Below are 22,777 nucleotides of genomic sequence, written 5' to 3' on the forward strand. Positions count from 1 at the left end.
TTGAGTGCATTTTTCGTTAAGCATTTGTCAACGATGCTGAACCAAATCAGTTTCACTTTTTAGAAATAGAAGATTTTTAATCTTCAGTTTCACTTTTTAGAAATAGAAGATTTTTAATCTTTAGTTTCACTTTTTAGAAATAGAAGATTTTTAATCTTCAGTTCATCATTCGCTTTTCTGAAAGTATTTCAAAAGTAGAATTTACTTTTACACATGTTCTCATAATTTTTCGATGTTAACAGTTCACTTGCTTTTCTGAAATTATTTAAAAAATAGAATTTAATGTTACATAATGTTCTCATTAGTTTTCGATATTAACATTTCACTCGCTTTTCTGAAAGTATTTCAAAAATAAATTTGACTTTACATACTGTTCTCATTATTTTTCGATATTAACATTTCACTCGCTTTTCTGAAAGTATTTCAAAAGTAAAATTTAGTTTTACGTTCTATGTTTTCATTATTTTTTTATATGAACAGTCCACTCGCTTTTTTGATAGTATTTCAAGAGTAAAATTTAATTTCACGTAATATGTTCTCATTATTTTTCGATACTAACAATTCACTCGCCTCCTGAAAGTATTTCAGAAATAAAGTTTAATTTTACATACTGTTCTCATTAGTTTTCAATATCAAACCGTTTGGCATCTGGATAACATTCTACATTAATTTCCAAAGGACTACGAGATTTATACCAAGAAATAGCAAAGGCATGTTTGCTCATGAGTTCCATAATGATGTAGTGTTAGCCTATGTCTTGAGTGTATAGGCCTAAGCATGGATACGTTTCTTAATGATGTAAAGTTAGCCTATGTCTTGATTGTATAGGTCTATGCATGGATACGTTTCTTAATGATGTAGGGTTACCCTATGTGTTGATTGTTTAGGCCTATGCATGGTATGTTTTTATATTATAGGCCTATGGATTGTTTCATCGTATTGAATTGTATAAGCCTATGCTTGGTATGTTTTCATATTATAGGCCTATGCATTGTTTTATCGCATTACATTTATATCATCATTATTATTAATAGAGATAAATTCTCGTTGTTGTGATGAAATTAGTTTTTGAATATTGGCAATTGAATATTTGATAAGTTAGATACCTTGTGTTAACATATCACGCTAGAATATCCAGTTTTTGCGTGTTTGTCTTATTCAACATCTCTGTAGGCCTACCTGTATTTGTGCCATATTATTATTATTATTATTATTATTATTATTATTATTATTATTACTTGCTAAGCTATGACCCTAGTTGGAAAAGCAGGATGCTATAAGCCTAGGGGCCCCAACAGGCCAAATAGCCCAGTAAGGAAAGCAAAGGAAAAAATATAATAAGAACAGTTATAACATAAAAATAAATATTTCTTTTTTAAACTATAATAACTAACAAAACAAGAGGAAGAAAAATTAGAAAGAATAGTGTGCCCGAGTGTACCCTCAAGCAAGAGAACTCTAACCCAATGACAGTGGAAGACAATGGTACAGAGGCTATGACACTACCTAAGACTAGAGAACAATAGTTTGATTTTGGAGTGTCCTTCTAGAAGAACTGCTAATGACCGATTATGAAAAGCAATTTGCCACTTCCTCTAGAAAGAAAACTATTTAATCAGATGGTCATACCAGTATTAATTTTGATTACTCTCTCTCTCTCTCTCTCTCTCTCTCTCTCTCTCTCTCTCTCTCTCTCTCTCTCACAAACGTGTAACTTGAAGGTTTCTTCTTAAAAATTGAAAATTCAAGTTAAAATCTTACTGTCTGAATTCATGCAATATTTTATAATTTTTTTAGTATTACGGTCATACAAATTTCAAAAATCAACATGAAATGTATTTATTTTTATATTTATTACTTATTCAAATTGTGCAATAACAAGATTAATGCGTATACTAATCTTTGTTCATAAAGAATGCAATAATTTCCAACTGTTTAAGAATATAGAAATATATACGGCCTCAAGACTATATAATAAGCTCTCACTAATATATGTTAAGGTTTTCTAGAAGCTGAATTCTTTCTTGTTTTCTAACTGCTTCCATATTGTGGATTTGAGAATTAACGTGAAAATCAGTTCAATTAGTTCGTTATGCATGTTGCGTAAGATTTTTCATAATTCTGACCATCCTTTATATTCAGATCTCCCGGGACAATTCCATCCTGTTCGTAATACCAGGCAGGTAGTTAATTCTAATAGTCAGGCCTTCTTCATTTGAGTCTCAATAGTGCACAGTATTCTAGAAGTTTTATTCCAGATGAATCAGTAGATATTCAAAAGTTCAAACTTGTACAAATATTTATACGGTGAACAGGCTGACATAAGAATTTTTATAGTTTATAAATGACAGATCTATTTTAATGTTGTTACTGTTCTTAAAATGTTATATTTTGATTGTTCATTTCTTCTCATAGAGTTTATTTCCTTTCCTCACTGTGCTATTTTCCCCTGTTGGAGCCCTTGGGCTTATAGCATCTTGCTTTTCCAACTAGGCTTGTAGCTTAGCTAATAATAATAATAATAATAATGTATGTACGTAAGTTGACACATGGCATGCATATACTATATGCATAGGTACATAATTTCTGTATGAAACTCTCTTCTGAAACGGAACACTGCAATAGGATATGCAAGCCGAAAGCAGGATCTTGCTGACATGGCAATGATTGTATTGATCGACCACTCCTTCAAGGACGACAGCTGCTTTCACGTCCTGACGGAGGGAGAAGAAGACGAAAAAAAAAAAAAAAAAAAAAAAAAAAAAAAAACTCGGGAAATCTAACATCATCGGCCTAGGCGAAGCATTGTTATCGTTAGATCGATTGATTGTCTGTAGCGATGCTGTGTTTAATGTGTCAATATGCCAATGTACTAACATTTTCAAGCATCTTGGAAACGTCTATGCCTAGCAATCGTCTGGATTAGGGTTCGAGTACTTGGAAAAGTCCTGGACTGTGGTTCGAGAACTTGGAAACCCCCTGGACTGGGGTTCAAGGACTTGGAAACGTCCTGTATTGAGGTTCGAGGACATGGAAAAGTCCTGGACTGGGGTTCAAGTACTTGGAAACGTCCTGTATTGAGGTTCGAGGACATGGAAAAGTCCTGGACTGGGGTTCAAGAACTTGGAAAAGTCCTGGACTGGGGTTCGAGTACTTAGAAACGTCCTGGATTGGGGTTCGAGAACTTGGAAACGTCATGGACTGGACTTCGAGTACTTGGAAATGTCCTGGACTGGGGTTCGAGAACTTGGAAACGTCATGGACTGGGGTTCGAGTACTTGGAAACATCCTGGATTGGGGTTTGAGAACTTGGAAACGTCCTGGACTGGGGTTCGAGTACTTGCAAATGTCCTGGATTGGGGTTCGAGAACTTGGAAGAGTCCTGGACTGGAGTTCGATTACTTGGAAACGTCCTGGATTGGGGTTCAAGAACTTTGAAACGTCCTGGACTGGGGTTCGAGTACTTGCAAATATCCTGGACTGGGGTTCAAGAAGTTGGAAACGTCCTGGACTGGGGTTCAAGAAGTTGGAAACGTCCTGGACTGGGGTTCAAGAACTTGGAAACGTCCTGGACTGGGGTTCGAGTACTTGCAAATATCCTGGACTGGGGTTCGAGAAGTTGGAAACGTCCTGGACTGGGGTTCAAGAACTTGGAAACGTCCTGGACTGGGGTTCGAGTACTTGCAAATATCCTGGACTGGGGTTCAAGAAGTTGGAAACGTCCTAGACTGGGGATCGAGTACTTGGAAACGTCATGGACTGGGGTTCGAGTACTTGGAAACGTCATGGACCGGGGTTCGAGTACTTGCAAATGTACTGGATTGCCGTTCGAGAACTTGGAAACGTCCTGGACTGGGGTTCAAGTACTTGGAAACATCCTGGATTGGGGTTTGAGAACTTGGAAACAGCCTGGACTGGGGTGCGAGTACTTGCAAATGTCCTGGATTGGGGTTCGAGAACTTGGAAGAGTCGTGGACTGGGATTCAAGTACTTGGAAACATCCTGGATTGGGGTTCAAGAACTTGGAAACGTCCTGGACTGGGGTTCGAGTACTTGCAAATATCCTGGACTGGGGTTCAAGAACTTGGAAACGTCCTGGACTGGGGTTTGAGTACTTTCAAATGTCCTGGACTGGGGTTTGAGAACTTGGAAACGTCCTGGACTTGGGTTCAAGTACTTAGGAACGTCCTGGATTGAGGTTCGAGTACTTGGAAGCTTCCTGAACTGGAGTTCAAGTATTTGGAAAGGTCGTGGACTGGGGTTTGAGTACTTGGAAACGTCCTGGATTGGGGTTCGAGAACTTGGAAACGTCCTGGACTGGGGTTCGAGTACTTGCAAATTTCCTGGACTGGGGTTCGAGAACTTGGAAACGTCCTGGACTGTGGTTTGAGAACTTGGAAACGTCCTGGACAGGGGTTCGAGAACTTGGAAACGTCCTGGACTGGGGTTCGAGTACTTGCAAATTTCCTGGACTGTGGTTCGAGAACTTGGAAACGTCCTGAACAGGGGTTCGAGAACTTGGAAACGTCCTGAACTGGGGTTCGAAAACTAGGAAACATCCTGGACTGGGGTTTGAGAACTTGGAAAAGTCCTGGAATGGGGTTCAAGAACTTGGAAAAGTCCTGGACTGGGGTTCAAGAACTTGGGAACGTCCAGGACTGGGGTTCGAGTACTTGGAAAAGTCCTGGACTGGGGTTCGAATACTTACAAATGTCCTGGACTGGGGTTCGAGAACTTGGGAATGTCCTGGACTGGGGTTCGAATGCTTTCAAATGTCCTGGACTGGGGTTCGAGAACTGCTCAAGCTCGATAGTTTCTTGTAGTTTCTGCTACCTCGCCATCCTTGTGAGTTAAGGATAGTGGAATTTTCGGTAGCTTATAGGTCTACCTGCTTAGCCATCAGCAACCATTGCCTGGTCCACCCTGGTCCTAGCCTGGACGGAGGGAGAACTTATGTGCTGATTTTATGTATATATGGTGAGTCTCTGGGGCATTGTGACTGTCCCTTGCTACTGCCATTCATAAGTTTTCATTTATTTTCTTAGTTAACAGTTATTTTTATACATGTTCTCACTGCACACACTAACACACACACAACACCATTAATAATCCAATCAGCTTCCATGTCGAATGAGCTAGCAAGCAATTAGTTGAAGATGCTCCATTATGGAGAAGGCCTACTTTTCATAAAACATAAAGTGTATAAAATGACTATTCGTTTCGGAATTATTATCTTATTCGAACGAACGAGAACCTTCTGGAAATTTAAATCTGGGTCAAGTGTAGGAAAGGTGTATGGACATTAAAATATCAAAACTACATCGTTTTCATTCTGGGTTCATGGTTGTGGTCAAACCTTCAATTTGACAGTTGACTGGTGGCAAACTTCTTGCTTTAAGATTGCCTCGCCTTATGCAAGACACTGGCTCTTGGGTTGGCAGGCCGTAAAGGTGGCAAAGACAGACTGAAATTATATTATTAAGTTTTTCAATTTGAATTGTATTGGAAATGGCCAAGATATATAATTTTAATGAAGGGATCATACAAAATGCCGATGCAGTAACGTCCCTGACTGGTGAACACCAAACTAGGGTTCGAGTCCCTCTCAAACTTGTTAGTTTCTTCGGTCGCTGTAACCTCACTATCCTTGTGTGCTAAGGATGGGGGGTTTATGGGAGCCTATAGGTCTATCTGCTGAGTCATCAGCTTGGTCCTAGCTTGGGTGGAGAAGGGGCTTGGGCGCTGATCATAGTGTCTAGGGCATTGTCCTGCTTGATAGGGTAATGTCAGTCCCTTGCCTATACTATTCATGAGTGGCCTTTAATCCTTTAAACCTTGATGGTAGTTCTTGTGATGAATCATCTCAATTTCACTTGAAGCAAGACGTTTATTACGGTCCCGCCTCAGATGAAATAACCTCTGCAACCTCTTGTTGCTACTCCTTATGCAACACCACTAGCTATCCGGTCATCATCTTCTTGCTATTTTTGTCTAGAAGATTGTTGACATCATCCTTGTCCACCTCCAACCCCATTGTCATACCCAAGAATACAATTTCATCGTTAACTTCTGCCATGATGAGTTCAAATCCCTCAAAATTGCGTTCAGCAACACATTCAAGCCACAGTTTCATCCATGCAGAATTGAGGGTTCTGTTGGTGTCCACTTCTCAGGCTTTATAAATCATTTTGTGGCGGCTAACAATAATGAAATGTTCTTTCCAAAACTCTCGTAGGGTAAAGTTGGGCCCATTGGTGATCTCGAAGCATTGCTGGAACATTGCCTTTGTGTAAAGCTGGATATGTCAGAAAGGGGCTAACTTTTTAAGTAATTTTGATTTTTGCCGTGATCTGGATCACATCCGGATCCATGATTTTTATTATACAATAGATTTATTCACGGTTAACATATGAAAGAGGAAAATATTGGTTTGTAGACATAAGTTTTTGAAGTTCAAGATCACCTGCTGATACAAGGGTTAGAGTATTGGGCTGCTGTTAGGTGGCAGGAACCTCATTCAGAGCAATTTGAATTCCTCTATTAGGTAGTCTTCAATGGCTGGAGTATGGGAAGGAGCATTGTCCATAAGCAACAAGGCTTGGAGTGGAAGGTTCTTCTCTATAAGGTAATTTTTTACCTCATGACCCAAAACCTCATTAACCCATTCCACAAAAAAATGGGAGTCACTCAAGCTTCAGTTGCTCCCTTTGCAACTTGTACTTTTTAAAGGCTTGTGGATTCTTTGAATATTACACCAGAAGTAGTTTGATTTTGCAATCCCTGCTGGCATTAGCACAGAATAGCAGGGTTAGATGATCTTTCAGTGACTTTTGATTGGAAATTGTCTTTATTTCTGCGGTAATGAAGGTCCTCCATGGCATCTTCTTCTAAAAAAAAGGCTGGTCTCATTACATTTAAATGTTTGCTGTGACATATAAGGCTCAGAATCCACAAACCTTTCAAATTCCACAACAAATATCTGCTGCTTTGCCATCGTAACTCGCAACCTCACCATTTCGCACAACACTATGGATACCAGTTCTCCTCTTTAAATTTTCAAGCGCTACAGCATACTTTGAATGTTTTTTTTTTCTTTGTCTGCTGACAAACCTAGCTCCTTTTTAACAAGGTCAGAATACAATACCTTTGCCTTTTCACAAATAATATTCTCAGTAATTGCATCTCCCACTAACTGGTTATAAATCCAGATGAGAAGCAAGTTTTCAATATTATCAAGAATACGAGGCCATTGTTTTGTCGATGTCAGCACCCGTTTTGCAACATCAATTGCATTGATTTTTTTTCTTTAGAATTCCACAAATCAAGGATGTTGTACGATTGTACATTTCTACCAGTATTGCCCCACATGTACCTTGTTCCTGCTTCTCAATAATTTCTTTTTTTCACCTCTACAGTAATCATCTCCTTACCTTCTTTCTTAATCATCCTGGGGACCATTGTCTGAATTCTGTATTGGACTATTCCTCTTAACTTGAAAGTGAACAATAGTGATCACTGTTTTATAAAGAACTTTTGGTCACAACTCTACAAAGAACACTTCCAAAGATGCTGGCAAGTTAACCATAAGTGATGCTAGTATGAGTGGTGCTAGGAGAGTAAAAGCGTTAAAGTCTGAGCTAAGGCAAAATAAAAATGCTATGAACACGGCGTGGATGGCGTATTTGTACTGCACGACTGCTTTATGTGTATTGTGTGCTAGTCTCCTTAGTGCCTGTCCACAAAAATTGCTCACACTGAGAAAAAGTTTTACTGGCAAATTGATACATTGTTCGTAAACAAATTTAAATTTATTATGCTATAAAACTGAATTGCTTACACTAGTAGTTAAGATTAGAGCTTCTTCAACTTTCCAAGGGACTTAAGTATTAAATCCCCCCTCATAACAAAAACAGCTTTTAAAATATACTTGTAAAGTAGGTGTTTATTCCTACTTTTGCAAAAGAGAATCTTGTTTTAATAATTTACATAAATTATTCAGGTGGATTCCATCAATAAGCCTTGTTAGTAAAAGACAACTGAATCTTATCTATGCACCTACTCTATTTAAATTATCTTCTTATCAACCAATGATAAGATAATGTCCGTGGCTGCTACCACATGCTGATGTACATTCTTATAATCATTATTTTGAATTAGATTGGTATCATTAAGTTAATTTCTGTAATTTTAGCAGCTTACACTATTACTAAAGTTACTAATACTAATGCAATATCGTTTAACAATGATGAATTGGAATGTAGTTAATATTTTAGGTGATGTTATAATTACTTAATCTTTTAAAATGTTTGAACCATACCTAGTTAGACCAGGGACTAAACCTTTCAAGGAACCTCAACGTAAATTATTTTAATAAGAATGCACAGCCTTACGAGTAAGTTCATGAATATATGCAAGTGAAAGAAGCCAATAAATCTGATAAATGGTTCAATAAGAAAACAAGAATAAGAAAAAGGACTATTCTAGCAGATTCTCAGATGCTCTGCAAACAAATCAAAATTTTCATAACTGGTTCGTGTTGGACATTGGATGACTAGTAAAGTCTTACATACTAGTAAAGTGCCATCTAGAGCCCTTAAATAAGAGCGTAGATTGCCCACATATTTAGTACCTGATTTAGATGAAGTATCTTGAAAGCAAAAGACTTATGACTAAGCCAAGTAGGTTTTTCTATAGAAAAGGCCTATGAAGAAGCTCTTAATGAGGAGATTGGACTTTATTCTATCTATTAGTCATCCTCACATGTTGATCATATCTAACAAAAGTGTAATTGACGTGCTTTCTTTAAAGTTATAATATTAAAGGCTTTCAAGTCAGATTTTGTATAAAGAGTGATAGAAGAGTTTGATAATGGAAAGCAATGTTTTGGTATTGCTCTCTGGAATGATATGCAAGAGAAAGATTGAAAACAGCATAGGTGACTAATCAGTAGGAAATATTTATAACTATGGAAAACTAACAACTGTATTGGAACTCCAGTAGTATAGCACCACCAGGAAGTTGGAGGAAATCATTCGTATTTACTGATGTTTATTAATGAAGTTAAAGAAGGATCCTACAAAAATCCTCTCCCTCGTAGGGCAGTAAATGCCCCTGTGGCTTCTTGAGTTTTGCAGGCGTTACTTATGGATCTTTGTAGCCTTTCTTCGGCCCCTAGCTGCTGCTTGTACAGCATTATTAGCCCATTTATGTGCAGTAAATGCTCCCGTGGCTTCTTGAGCTTGTGTTTTGCACTGTAAGTATTACTCACGGATCTTTGTAGCATTTCTTCGGCCCCTAGCTGCTGCCTCTTTACAGTATTATTAGCCCATTTATGCAGGGTTGCTGTTTTTGGCAAGTCTTCTCCAGCTCGATCTGTCATATACCATGTTTTTGTATACATTCTTTTCCTACATATCCTCCCTAATGCAGTCTTTCCACCTCTTCTTTGGTCTTTCCCTCTGTCACTTTTAAATCCTTCTACTATAGCCTAATGATGTTCTTACTCCATATCTTACATCTTTCTATCCAACCTCTTTTAACACTTGATTCATAGTGCAAAATCAAGATTTACCCTCCAACCCTGTTACACTTATGGCACAGAATGGCCTCCCAGGCCCCAGTGTTGGGCTATATAACCCAAATTCATAAATCTAATTCAAATGCGATTCAGGTATCCTATCCTATGTAAATGGAAATCCCAAAAATTCAACGCCTTTACCTACACAATGGTATTTCAAAAAAGAGGAATTTGGAAGTATAATATCACTTCTGGCAGACTTCCAAACTTTATCCTTCCCCAGAACATTCCCTTCACTGCTCCCTCCACCTCCTGGGGCCCCCCAGATTGCCACTTACCCGGTGGCCTCTCCTTCATCCCTAGCCTAGCCCACTGGCTGCTGCTGCTGCTTCGGAAATCGATGAGTGAGGGACTCTCCTGTACTACTCTCACTTTGAGCCTAGATTTATGGACTGAGCAGACAGTAACGGGGGGAGACCAGCACAATCTGCTTCAGTGTTATAGTTTCACGTCGTATTGACCTCACAAAAAACGAGATGGATCGAGCTTTATATTTTTAAGTTTGAACAATACAACGAGTTGGTTGATTTCACTTCTATGTTAGAAGCGATTTTAGTATGTGTGTGGATCCTTAGCAAGGGAGACCAGCACGGTCTCCTTCAGGATTTACTTTCACGTCGTATTGACGTCATCATAGCAAGATTAAAAGATAGATTTCTTTTTAGTTTGAACAAGACAACGAGAGTTCGTTGATTCCACTTGTATATTAGAAACCTTTTTTAGTATAAGTGTGGATCCTTAGCAAGGGAGACCAGCACGGTCTCCTTCAGGGTTTATTTTAATTTTATATCGACGTCATAAAAGCAAGATAAAAAGAATGCTTTCTTTTTAAGTTTGAACAATACAACGATAGTTCGTTGATTTCAATTCTATATTAAAAGCTATTTAGTATAAGTACGAATCCCTCTATCAGTCTCCAATTGGTGTACTGCGCTAAATATTCTCTATATTCTTTAATAGAACCAGGACGAATCAATGATTTATATTAGATTCATTATTGATATATTGATATTTCAAGCCATCGTATAATTCAGCCTTTTAGACATGACAAAGAACCTTCACACTGTTGGGTCTACTTGTAAACATATACGAATATTAAATATTTATTGACATTATGACACATGTGTCAAATATTTAGAGTTGATATCTCACAGACAAACGGACTTGGAACTGTATTAATTTATTTTGAAGAAATTAAAGCAACAATTTATTATATTTTTTGTATAAAATTCAGATCATACAATGACGCAACCATTTATTTTTTTCGTGGTTAAATATATTTACTTAAGGAATGTGTTTAACTTCGCCATACAAGCTTTTCTTTCGGTTATGGCAAATTGACATCCATCGATCTGTTAATTAAGGTAGTAAACATTCAATACTCTTCATGAGGTCATCATTAGGGAGTTGTCGAATAGGAATTTTTATTATATAATTCTAGGGGGATTTTTTTTAAAGGCCGCTCATGAATGGCAGAGGCAAGGGACAGTGACATTGCCGTATCAGGCAGGACAATGCCCTGGAGAGTGACCATATATACATATGATCAACGCCTGATGCCCCCTCTTCACTCAAGCTAGGACCAAGGATGGACAGGCAATGGGTGCTGATGACCCAGCAGATAGAGCTTAGCTCACAAGCATGGTGAGGTTGCAGCTACCAAAAAAACTAAAGAGTTTGGAAGGAGGTTATGTTTTTGCCACTGTTTGTGTATTTGATTGTGTGTGTTTGTTTGTTTGTGAACAGCTTCCTGGTCACAGTTTTAATCGCAGAGTAATGAAACTTGCAGGGATTAACTGTTTTGTAAAAAGCTGGAAATTATTAAATTTTGGAAGGTCAAAAGTCAAGGTTAAGGTTACGGTCAAGCAAAATGTCTAATTCACGTAGAGAGAGAATCTTGTATAAACTGCATTACTGATAGAAGTAAAACTATACTTGCAACTAATTATAATAATAGGTGCCCGGAAATAACAAAAATAATCACAATTAAAGAAAAATCGAAATGGTTTGATAATGAATCACACGAAGAAAAAAAAAGAAAAAAGAAAAATGGAGGATAAATGGAAAAGAAATAAAAATAATGAAAACTGGCAACATTACAAAACAGCTAGAAATCGCTACAATTACCTTATCTTAGTTAAAAAAAAGGCCTATTATAAAAAAGTGTGCAATGAAAATGACCCACGGAAAATACATAAGAACCTAAAGAAACTATTAGGTCTAAAGACAGAAATAGTGTTGCCTGACATAACTAATGATCCTAAATGCCTTGCAAATAATTTTATTGATTATTTTGAGGAAAAAATAAATCAGCTCTGCTCCAGTTTTCACAACATCGCCACAACAGAGCGAAGGAATACATCAGCAACAGGTGTAAATAAGCTAAGGGTATTCAAAGAGTTAAGTCAGAGTGATTATATGAGAATAATAAAGAAAGTAAAAAAACCTACTGCGGAAATGATCCATTTCCAATTAATGATGTAAAAGATGCAGAAAATTTCACCAGACTACAAGAGACCTACCGAAACATGGTAAATATGAGTCTAACACTGGCAGTTTTCCCTGATTGTGAAAAAGTTGCGTGTATCAAGCCTGTGTATAAAGGAAAAGGTCATGCAGACAATTTAAGTTCATATAGGCCAATATCAAATCTGTCATATTTTTCGAAAATTATTGAAACTGCTGTACACGAACAAACCCGGAAATATCTGAAAAAATCTAATGCCATACCTGATGATCAATCTGCATACAGAGAAAATTACTCCACAGAAACAACAGTGTTAGCGATAAAAAATGACATAACAGAAATTATAACAAAAGGCAAGTGTTGCATTCTTGTAATGCTTGATCTAAGTGCAGCATTTGATACTGTAGAACATACATATATGATGGAAGACCTTAAAGCTGTGGGCATCGTAGAACGAGCACACGACTGATTTGTGAGTTATCTTGAAAACCGCAAAGTTAAAGTAGTAATATCAAATGTTGAATCTGAGACAAGAAAACTAACCCAAGGGGTGCCTCAAGGTAGTGTACTAGGTCCTCTCTTGTTTGAAATTTACACGATTGAACTGGCAAATATACTTGAAACTCTCAGAGTTAAGTTTAAAATATACGCTTATGATACACAATTCTATTTCCCAATAGAATCAGTTGATGAAGCTAAAAGAAAGATACATGAAATAATGAATGACATTAAGGCTTGGATGTTAACAAAAAAGCTTAAGCTCAATGAAGACAAAAGTGAATGTATTATTTTTGGAAATGAAAAAGATATAAAAAGAATCGAATGCTTCCAAAGAATTGAAATAGGTCAATCGATCATTGACCTAAAGAAATCTGTCAGGAATCTGGGAGTAATCATGGATGATAGACTGACAATGAACGAACATATAAATAACATGGTAAGAAATTGTAACTATCATATTAGAAACATAGCATTTATTAGTAAATACTTAGATGAAAAATCTATGGCCATACTCATTAATCACCACATATTTTCAAGAATTGATTACTGCAACTCACTGTTCTATGGCTTACCAAATTATCAGCTGAAGAAAATTCAGAGAGTACAAAACAGAGCCGCTAGATTAATAAAAGGACTACACAATAGGGAAAGAATTACCCCTGCACTAATCAAATTACACTGGCTACCGGTAAAAGCGAGAATTGAATACAGGCTACTCTTACTAACGTTTACGATACTGAACCAAAATGAACCAAAATATCTAAAAGAATGCCTGAATAAACTAGAACTAGAAACAAATGTTAACACAAGACACATGAGTGACAAACATAGGCTATCTGAACCAAGAACAAATATTAAATTTGGTGAAAGGGCTTTTAGCTACTGTGCGCCTAGACACTAATAAACTGCCAACTGAAATGAAGGACCTAAAGGGAGCAATTGAATTTAAGAAGAAACTAAAGACATTACTTTTCACAAGATCATATGATTTGGAAGATGCTACTATCAAAGAATTGTATAAGTTATAATGAAAATGTTTCGTTAGATGATTAATATGGACCCGCCCGAGAAGTAGTTCACTCGACTTCAGTGGAGTAATCAGCCATAATTCGTGAACAGCTTCCTGGACACAATTTTAATCGCAGAGTAATGAGGCCTGCAGGGATTAACTTTTATGTAAAAGGCTGGAACTGAGTGAATTTTGGAAGGTCTAGGTCAAAGGTCAAGATCACGGTCAAGCAAAATGGCCAATTCACGTAATCAGCCATAAGTTTGAACATCGTTGTCACAGTGACTTCAAATTTGGTTCATATTTGAGTGTATGAAAATCCACGCCAAATAATACATGTTAAGGTCAAAGGTTAAGGTCAAGCAAAAGGCCGAGAAATAAGCTGCCGCGGCGGAGGTCTGCGCTCTACTTAATGCCCCTCAAGTCTATATTGTATAGATCGGTAAAAACTAGTTATTGCAATAATCATTTTGGTGCTCTCTCTCTCTCTCTCTCTCTCTCTCTCTCTCTCTCTCTCTCTCTCTCTCTCTAACTACGTGATTAGGAAGATCATTCTACAATCAGGTCATAACTGGAGTAAAACTTCAAGAATGCTGTATAGTATGCTGTATACTGTATAGCCTCATGATGGAGAAGGCAAGGTTTGAAATTAACTGTACAGTATACCTGTATATAGTACTGCGTACAGGATGTTACAGTCTGGGAAGATGTTAAAGCAAAGTATGGTCAGAATTTCAAGAATCTTAAGCAAAATGCTTGAATAGCTAACTGAAATACGTTACCAAAGATTAATATCAAGATTAGGAATGTTAAATTCAGCAGGCAAGAATTTAATGTATTCTTTAAAATAAGTGTAGGTCTATTGCACTCGTTAGTAGCGGGCTTGAACTAGTGTATTATTACTACTACTACTACTACTACTACTACTACTACTACTACTACTAGCTAAGCTACAACCCTAATTGAAAAAGCAGGATGTTATAAACCCAAGGGCTCCAACAGGGAAACATAACCCAGTGTGGAAAGGAAACAGGGAAATAAATAAACTACGAGAGAAGTAATGGACAATTAAAATAAAATTTTTAAGAACAGTAACAACATTAAACCAGATATTTCATACATAAACTATAAGAAGATATCAGCCTGTTCAACTTAAAACCATTTGCTGCAAGTTTGAACTTATGAAGTTCTACCGATTCAACCACCCGATTAGGAAAGATGGTGATGGGAATTGGGAAATAAGCCTTCGTGGACACTAGCTCAGATTACCAGCGAACATCAACCAGCTGTTACCAGCGTCACACAATTTAGTCCCACGAGCAGTATCACATTGTTCTTCTGCCCCAACTCCAACTGGGGTTGTAGCCTAACTAGTAATAATAGTAATAGTTTGACTGAAGATAGGTAGGAAGGTTGGCCAGGGCACCAGCCATCCGTTGAGGTACTACCGCTAGAGAGTTATTGGGTCCTTTGACTGGTTAGCCAGTACTACATTGGATTACACTCTCTGGTTACGGCTAATTTTTTCTTTGCCTACATATACAGCAATTAGTCTAGCCTGTTCTTTACACTGTTCTTCCGTCCTCATACACCTGACAACATTGAGATTACCAAACAATTCTTCACTCAAGGGGTTTAAATACTGTAATGTTATTGATCAGTGGCTACTCTCCTCTTGCTAAGGGTAGAAGAGACTCTTTAGCTATTATAACTAGCTTTTCCATGAGAAAGACACTCCAAAATCAAACCATTGTTCTCTAGTTTTGGGTAGTGCCATAGCTTCTGTACCATGGCCTTCCACTGTCTTGGATTAGAGTTATCTTGCTTGAGGATACACTAGGACACGATGTTCCATCTTAATTCTATTCCATCTTGTTTTTTTTTTAAAGTTTTTTTCTAATTCAAAGATCTGATTTGATGTTGTTGCTGCTCTTCATATGTTTTATTTTGTTTGTTAATTACTTCTCTTTTAGTTTATTTATTTCCTTGTTTCCTTTCCTGACTGGGCTATTTTTCCCCGTTGGAGCCTTTGGGCTTATAGAATCTTGCTTAACCTACAAGGGTTATAGCTTAGCTTGTAATAATAATAATAATAATAATAATAATAATAATAATAATAATAATAGTGGGTTTAAGAAGACTTGGATTTTGCTCTCTCTCTCTCTCTCTCTCTCTCTCTCTCTCTCTCTCTCTCTCTCTCTCTCTCTCTCTCTCTCTCTCTATCAAAAGTTTGGCAATGGAGCCAGAATGCACGTTTTGCCCTATTCCTATTCCTGTGATTCTATCGACCTGCAGGAACTCAGGAAACATAAACACATGTATGGCAAGTTCACGGTTCACCCCCCGCTAGTCTATCTGCTTTACGTCACACCGTGAGACGCACAGTCAGTGCTGTCATGTTTTATGCTACTTATTCACGGGGGAGAATGTAACAAAGGCTGGTAAGACAATGACATTTCTTTCTTTTCAAGAAGGAAAGCCAGATTACACGGAAGTATTATTGCCATTGCCTGCTACAGCTGCAACCCTAGTTCGAAAAGTAAGAGGTTATAAGCACAATGGCTCCAACAGGGAAAATATGCCAGTGAGGAGAGGTTGGAAAATGGACAGCTAAATCACAAGCAAGCATTATTGGCATTGCCTGCTAAGCTACAACACTAGTTGGAAAAACATGAGCAAAATGGCTCCAACATAGAAAATAGCCCAGTGAGGAAAGGAAATAATGAATCTGATAGAAGTGTGCTCAAGTGTACCCTCAAGCAAGAGAACTCTAACACAAGATAATGGAAGATCATGGTACAGAGGCTATTGCACTACCCAAGACTAGAGAAATACGGTTTGATTTTGGGCTGTCTCTCTCCTAGAAGAGTTGCTTAACATAGCTTAAAAGAGTCTCTTCTACCCTTATCTAGGGGAAAGTAGCTACTGAACAATTACAGTGCAGTAGTTACAGGTTTTAATCGTCTGAGCTATGTAGCAAGTCGAGCAGGTTTACACCAACCATTTAAAGTTGAAAGGTCTCGCAGGCTATATAGGCTATGTATAACTGCTGAGAGCCAAATTTTAGCAGTATTACATAGGCCTATAGTCCAGGATACAACATATAGATAATGTTCTCTTTAAGGATAATCTAGAGCAAGATAATGGTTATTTGATCTTACCTCCAATACTTTAGCTGACGTCACATTGAACGGTACAAATAATCTAGACCTACTGTATTATAATTTGCTAGCCGATTCATGGTTTTAGCCAGTTTATACATTTATAAAACTATTCTACATAAGAATTGACATTGTTGATATTTATTATTATTTTGCTACTCATTTCAGTCTTTTCTTCTCTTATTCGTTCCTTACAGAAAACCTACTTACTCTTTGATAGTACTCCAACAACTACAAGTTTTCGAGAACTTTATATAAATGTGTAGTTTGCCTTCGTTAGAACAGTACGTGTTTCTAGTGATTTGAAATTAAGAGATAAAGATAAAAATATATAAGGTATACGTGTGTGTGTTAGAGAGAGAGAGAGAGAGAGAGAGAGAGAGAGAGAGAGAGAGAGAGAGAGAGATACGCCACCTACCGTGATCGCAATCAAAAGAGGTATTGACCGTCTTTCCATTATACCAATAATTATACTCTTGAGAGAGAGAGAGAGAGAGAGAGAGAGAGAGAGAGAGAGAGAGAGAGAGAGAGGGGGGGGGGACCATTACCCTAACCCCCAGTAATCTGACATGGAGGAAATAAGGGGTCTTTTGACTGGCTAGTTAGTACTACGTTGCATCCTTTTCTCTGGATACGATTCATTTTCTCTTTGCCTACACACACACACACACACTGAATAGTCTGGCCTATTCTTTACAGATTCTCCTCTGACCTCATACATCTGACAACACTGAGATTACCAAACGATTCTTCTTCACCCAAGAGCCTAATTACTGCACTGTAAATGTTCAGTGGCTACTTTCCTCTTGGTCAGGGTTGAGACTCTTTAGCTGTGGTAGGGAGCTCTTCTAGAAGAAGGAGACTCCCAAATTAAACTATTGTTCTCTAGTCTTGGGTAGTGGCACAACCTCTGTACAATGGTTTTCCACGGTCTTGGGTTAGAGTTCTCTATCTCATTTCTTTTCCTCTAGAGAAGAGAATTATCCGGAAAATAGAAAAATTGGATAAGAAAATAAACTCTGCTGATGCAGCCATTACTTTTAACTCAACCTGCCTAAAAGAGGGTCTCCTACCACGATATAATAATAATGATAGTAATAATAATGATAATAACTCAATATATAATGATACAGTGATGTATATCATAAAATAATTCAAATTTAATGCCTTTATTGAAACAATGATATTCAAATTATTTTTACATAACACTACACATGTAGAAGTGAAGCAATATTTCCTTTAATTGCCAATACTGAACTTCAGTGTTGTACTGTTAAACGTGTTTCATACACGCCCATACAGTGCAATACTCTCTCTCTCTCTCTCTCTCTCTCTCTCTCTCCAACCTGTTTAAGCCTGCTATTGCACGTTTTATTTTGAATTTCTTTGACATTCTTGCTCGGAACTACTTGCATAGAAGTTTGTTATACATTGAATAAAAGTTACTTTTAGAACCTAACAGTTGTGAAGGCTGTGCCTGTTTGTTTAAAGGTTTAAAGGCCGCTCATGAATGGCAGAGGCAAGGGACAGTGGCATTGTCCTAGCAAGCAGGACAATGCCCTAGAGACTGGCCATATATACATATGATCAGCGCCCAAGCCCCCTCTCCACCCAAGCTAGGATCAAGGAGAGCCAGGCAATGGATCCTGATGACTCAACGGATAGACTTATAGGCTCCCCCAAAGCCCCCATCCTAAGCACACAAGGATAGTAAGGTTGTAGCGACCAAAGGAACTAACAAGTTTGAGCGGGACTTGAACACCAGTCAGGGACATTACCACATCGGCCACCACAATTCTAGGAGTAACATTAGACAGGCACAATCTTAAGTCACGTTCCAAATTCTTTTTTCATCTTTTATCATGAAGTAAACATTTACAACTTTAAAATTTATATCATATACATCATAGTATGTTTACATGTTCAACAGCGTTGTAAATCATTGCTCATAGAGATAAAATACTCAAGAACACCAGCAAAGAGTTCAGAACTATTTCAGATACAACAGGGTAAATATCATTGATTTTAAACCAGATCTTGGTCTGGAAAAGTAGTTTGAATGCATCTTTTGTACAAGAGTAGTTCAGCAACTCAAAGTGTACCCTTAAGCAAAAGAACTCTACCCCAAGACAGTGAAAGATCATGGTTCAGAGGCTATGGCACTACCTAAGACTAGAGAGCAGTGGTGGAATTTTGCAATGTCCCTTCTCGTAGAAGAGTTATTTACCGTGGCTAGAGAGTATCTTCTAATCTTACCAAGAGGAAAGTAGCCACTGAACAATTTCAGTGCAACAGTTAACCTCTTGAGTGAAGAAGAATTGTTTGGTAATCTCTGTATCTCAGTGTTGTCAGGTGTATGGGCCAGAGGAGGATGTAGAAAGAATCTGATAACTCGGTAGCAGGTGCCTTGTCCAACTTACTACCTACCTATCTGTGAGAAAGTGCAGATTCATGTTTTAAGTGCTCTCTCTCTCTCTCTCTCTCTCTCTCTCTCTCTCTCTCTCTCTCTCTCTCTCAGCAGATTTAACTGTGTAAAATATTTTTTTTTCGTCCTAGAAAATACTTTTGAACCCCTAGGGGTTTGCGAACCTCAGGTTGAGAATCCCTGCTTTATACTCTTGAAGGAGAGAGAGAGAGAGAGAGAGAGAGAGAGAGAGAGATGTTCCAGATTTGCATGAATTGTCTCAAAATTTATTTACTTTATTATTGGTTATTGTATATATATATATATATATATATAAACACACACACACACACACACATATATATATATATATATATATATCATCCTTTATCCACTGCAAGACAAAGGCTTCAGACATGTCCTTCCAATCGAGTCTGCTTATGGTGTGTCTTTGCCAGTCCACACTCGTAAATTTTCTTAGCTCGTCAATCCATCATCTTCTCTTCCTTCCCCCGCTTCTTTTACAATCTCTAGGGACCCAGTCTGGCATTCTTAATGTCCATCTATTATCTGTCATTATCATTACATGATCCCATCATTATTCTTTCCATAGGTGTATCGTCCTTCTCGATCATGAGGCTCAGTGCTACACAGTATTTTAGAAGTTTTATTCCAGCTGTGACCAAGTTGTGGAATGATCTTCCTAATCGGGTAGTTGAATCAGTAGAACTTCAAAAGTTCAAAGTTGGAGCAAGTGTTTTTAGGTTGACCAGGCTGACATGAGTCTTTTTATAGTTTATATATGACATATCTGTTTTGTTAATAGTTGATATAGGACATAATCTGTTTTGAGTTTGTTACTGTTTTAGAATGATTTATTGTTAACTGGTGCTCATCATTTATTTATTTCCTTATCTCCTTTCCTCACTGGGTTATTTTTCCCTATTGGAGCCCTTGGGCTTATAGCATCTTGCTTTTCCAACTAGGGTTGTAGCTTGGCTAGTAATAATAACAATAATAATAATATACAGTAAAGAGCAAGAATATATATATATATATATATATATATATATTGCTTTCTGGTAAGGGGAGAAGTAGTCATACTGTGATGAGTGTGGGATGCGTGTGTGCACATAGTATATTTAAATATTTCGTCGTCTTTTTGACGGGCTGCGTACGCTTATGTATGCAAGTATACACACACACACACACACACACACACATATATATATATATATATATATCAGCCGTTAGATGACTTATTTCGCAAATGAAATTAATCATATTTCATTATGCACGCACATACAGTATGTAATGTATTTTTGTGTATGTGTATAAATTTTGTATTGTAAAAACGATTCAATGCATTTTTTTTTCTTTTGTAAATGGTAAAACAAAACTCCTTTTCTCCCCGGTCAAAATCCTCACGATGAACAGTCCTTCATAAATCTTTCGAATAATCAGTAAAACATAATCGAATTCAATGTTATAAAAGTTAAAAAAAATAGCGGTGTAACATGTCAGAGATTTTCATGTACTGCACCAAGACAAAGCTAACGCGAGCAGTAAAGGGACGAAGCTTTTTTATCATATTGGCCCTTTCCACTCGTCGTATTGCACCAAAGGCCGAAGAAATGGATGGGAAATGATTATGGATAGAAGCTGCAGCTGGTAGTCCTTTGAAATTGATCACTACCTCCAGCTCGTTTTGCACAGGGAACTCTGAGAAAGAGTTTTCTGAATACATGAGAACAGAGTTATGTTCAAGCAGTTTAAATACACAGGATATTCTCTTGCCATGAAAACCGAGTTCTATTCAAGCAAAGTTTAAATACACGGAGTATTCTCTTGCCATGAGAAACTGTTCAATGGATCTTGAAGAAATATAAAGATATTGAACCAGGCAGACTGTTGGTTTTCTGTATCTTTTAAAGAAAAACTAAATGCTGTGGCAGTCATTTTCTGGGTCTTAGCGACTGCGAAAAAATGACTTTGTTTTGAAGTTACACATGTGTTTGGAAACTAATTGAGAAACCAATTGCGGCGGTGAGAAAGAAAAAATAAAAAAAAGATTGGTGAAATCGAAAAAGAGTAAGAAATCGAGAAAGTATTTGACGTTGCAGGTACAGTGGAGACACCAGAAGGTTGTTGTGTGATGTGGTGAGATACGTTCGGGTGAAAGGGAGTAGGAGTAGGGGGAGGGGAGGGGCTAAGGGGAGGAGTATCTGGCGCGCCTCGAACTGTCAAGAGCAGAGCCAAAGGGGGAATGGAGAAGAAGAGAAAGAAGAGTGCGGGGGGAAGGGGGGTGGCTGAAGAGAGGAAGCAGCCAGCCAGTCTGATTGGCTGGCGATCCTTAGTGAGCGAGTGAGCGCTAGAGTTGGGTTTGGGGGGGGGGGGAGGCTTATGAAGGCCAGGGGGTGGGGGGAGGGGGGTTGTTACGGATTGAGGGAGCTGAGAGCAATGAATAATCTGAGAGTTAGAGCCTGTAAGGTCGTTGCTATGCGGTTTATTTTTTCTGTGCTCTGCACAAACTTCGTTTTTTATTAGCTTCTTTAACCACTGGATGATTTTCATTACCATTCATCCATTTCATTTAAGATCTTGGGATTCATGTTAGCGCTCTATTTACACCCTAGATGAATTGAAACTTATTCTCTTGCTCTTTTTCTTAAGAATAATGTGTAGTGGAGAGTTTTATTCTTAATGTTCATCAACTAATAATGAGGAACCTCATTGTATGTTTAGTAGTTTAGACATTCATTTTCATTATTTGCAAACAATTCACACAAGACATAACACCAGAGAAGCCAAAACTTGTCCACTCAGCCAAAGCTAGAGACGAGATCAGAGGAATATTGAGGCCTCAGTTGGGCGCCTGCCTGAGTGGCTGGGGCGGCAGGGGGAAGGACTGAAATGGCGGCCGCTCAGCTGGAGAATGTTAGATGCACGCAGTCTGCCTTTGTTCCCTGACCTGATAGGGTGTAGTGTTGGTGCAGCTTTTCTATTTGGATTTACTTGCAGTCTTTTTTGTTTGACTTCCACTAGATAAAGGGGTGAGTATGATGATAATATTGTTGTTTTGGGGTTGTTTGCAATTGGATTGGATTTGTAGAGCAGTTGGTGTTAGAGGGTTCTCAGCTTTGCCTGGGTGGAGCCAGCTTAAGTTTATATAATTTCTTCTTCTTTGGTTTATGTCAATTGTTTAATAAGTGATATGAATTCTATTACAAAAGTATTATGCATTTTCAATAGAATTACACTTCAATTTTTTTTTTTTTTGTGGAACTTAAGAACTCACTTGAGGCTGATGACGTCACTATAAGAGCTGGGCCAAAAAGCTTAAGTTTTTATTTTCTTCTGCTATTGTTCATGTGAATGGTTTAGTAATTGATATGAAGTATATATTAGAAGTATCATGCATAATCAACAGAATTACACTTCAATGGTTATTTTTGTGTGGAATCTCAAGAACTCAGTCGAGGCTGATGACGTCACTACTGAGCTGGGCCAGAAAGTTCCTAATTTGGGAATTGTTCTTTGAATTATGGAGTGTTTTAATTATTGTAACTAATACAAAACTTAAGTTTCCAAATCATACCAAATTAGATATATGTGTAATGTCAGTGTTTTAGTGGGAAGAAGTTTAAATGATTCTTTT

At 37.7% G+C, this 22,777-nt stretch overlaps 1 protein-coding gene across 2 annotated transcripts in view; it reads left to right on the forward strand.

Annotated features, from left to right (window-relative positions):
• Positions 1-22,777, forward strand: part of LOC137642367 (uncharacterized) — a 34,565-nt gene that overhangs the window by 5,808 nt on the left and 5,980 nt on the right. The window contains exon 1 of one of the 2 annotated variants that reach the window (XM_068374859.1): positions 21,632-22,172. The exons of the other annotated variant lie outside the window; for it this stretch is intronic. The gene's annotated coding sequence lies outside the window, so the exon portion shown is untranslated. Of the gene's footprint in view, positions 1-21,631; positions 22,173-22,777 lie in introns of those variants that run through there. 2 annotated transcript variants of the gene reach the window in all.

Source organism: Palaemon carinicauda, chromosome 6 (genome assembly GCF_036898095.1).
Source record: "Palaemon carinicauda isolate YSFRI2023 chromosome 6, ASM3689809v2, whole genome shotgun sequence".
Taxonomy (NCBI): Eukaryota; Metazoa; Arthropoda; class Malacostraca; order Decapoda; family Palaemonidae; genus Palaemon; species Palaemon carinicauda.